Here is a 2,390-nt window from a genome sequence, read left to right on the forward strand (position 1 = left end):
AGACGGTAAGCGTTAGGTAGATGACCCCTAAATAAGAATAAACTTCTTACCATTTAAATGAATAAGAATTTACCTGAGAATGTTTTCTTGATGATTAGGAAGGCTTCCAACTAATATTTCCTGCAACGAAAGAGATTGTTCTTTACCGAACGCCCACAAACAAACAATTCATTCACAATGAAATCAATAAATCATTCATCAAAATTCGAGATCGTTTTCCCATTGCGTAGTTCATTGTACAATCTAACTGTACAGCGATATGGGCAAAGATTTTTCTATCAGGAGCATCAAAAATAATAAAAAATGCTTATAGTAAAACTTACTATAGAGATTGAATTTGATAGCAAAAGTCATTGAATTTGGGGTATAAAGCAACATAAATCATGAATTACATCAAGAAACATGCACCAACAAACATGTTATGTTATCTACCCTTACGTAGTTTGAAGTTCAATGGAATTTTTACAATAACATCATCTTTTGGAAGTGAAATCCATATGAAGCCATTGATATGGCACATGCTATGTACATAGAGCCATTGATCCGAAACCATCAAATCAATCACAATTTGGAGCAATCACTCGTAAAAGTTACATAAGCCACTAACCAGTCATCTGTAAAATTCACAAAAAGCAGGAAAAAAATGATATTACTGTTTGGCTAGTCCTTACAAACAATGAACTTGAAAGTAGGATTTAAATCAAAATATTTTGTCATGAAAGCTCATATATATATATATCAAACGAATATCTTCAAATATGGTATTCTAGATCATGTTGAACAATATTCTAGATTTTTGTTGCTATATGTGTCTTACCTTTTAGAGTAATGAAAAAAAATGATGGAACCTGGACAGTAATGAAAGAAAGACGATAATGAAACCTGTAAATTGAAATCAATTGTGAAAATCCAAATAAATGAAAATAAACTACATCGAGTAGTATGTATTTGATGCAAACTGATACAAATGGAAAACAAATTATCTTGACACGGATAGAAGCATGTTCGTGTACTAAAAATGGTGAATCGCAAACCTTCTTTGAGTTGATCACATCTCCATCTTGATAATGCTTCAAATCCTAAATCAACCCAACAAAGAAAGATAAGATTAAGGTTTAAAAGGTAGTATAGATATCCATTAAACTGTTTATAGAAAGAATAAGCAATAAAAATGATAAATTGTAACAAGAGGGGAGTAGGAGGACATTTACATAAACCATATTGTTAGCCATTTGACCAATGTTTGTTGAAATTCTCATGATGATCATTGTGTAAGATGCTTAGATTTTGTCCACACCGCTGAATGGTAGTTTGTAGGCCCTGCTAAAAAAAACTCACCCAGATATCTGAAAATTCAAAAAGAAGTAATCAAAATAAATACCAAGATACATACAGGCATACAAACCCATAGAAAACTCAAGAACCCTAACCCACATAAATGAAGATTTCGAAAGGAATCAACACACGTAAACAATTAATTCGAATGTTAACCCATAGAAAACTCATGAACTCTAACCAACCAAATGAAGATGGAAACAAAAAAAATTACCTTGATTGGAACCCTAGCCGTATTTGAAGCATGGATTGGGGGTGAATCGATGTATTGAATCGTCACTCCAGGAGGGAATCAATGAGAGTGTGTGGAGCGATGAAATCATAATATGCAAAACCTCAATCGTAATCTACAAAACCGATGAAATCATGATTTCATCTCAATCGTAATCCCCACGATTTCATCTCAATCGTAATCTGCAAAACTCTCAATCGTAATATGCAAAACCGATGTAATCATGATTTCATCTCAATTGTAATCNGTAATCCCCACGATTTCATCTCAATCGTAATCTGCAAAACTCTCAATCGTAATATGCAAAACCGATGTAATCATGATTTCATCTCAATTGTAATCCCCACGATTTCATCTCAATCGTAATCCCGATGAAATCGTTAAGAAGTTGGTGGTTTAAGGTTAGGATAGAGTTTTGATTTGAACGGATGGCTTTGATAACTTGTACTATTAGTAATAGAGGCTGTTTTTAAGTAATTTGACATTAATTGATAATACTGTATGCTTAAAATGTTATTTTTAAGAATTTTTAAAAATTTCAACCAAATGCATTATAAGATAACTAGAAGCGTACTCGCGCAATGCAGCGAGATAAATCATGATTTTAATATTTCATTTTATTTTTTATCTCAGTAGATGTTATAATATGGCTTTATGTGATTTTGAGAAAGCGATGATATTTTTATTTTTGAATAAAATATATGTTTGAAGATATCATAAAATATTGACAAAAATATATCGATATTAGTATCAAATTAACTATTTGAAATTACTCATTTTTTTGTGTAATTTTTAATTCAATTTTTTTATAATTTAATTTATG

The sequence above is a fragment of the Cynara cardunculus genome (genome assembly GCF_001531365.2).
Source record: "Cynara cardunculus var. scolymus isolate 2C chromosome LG 2, CcrdV1, whole genome shotgun sequence".
NCBI lineage: Eukaryota > Viridiplantae > Streptophyta > Magnoliopsida > Asterales > Asteraceae > Cynara > Cynara cardunculus.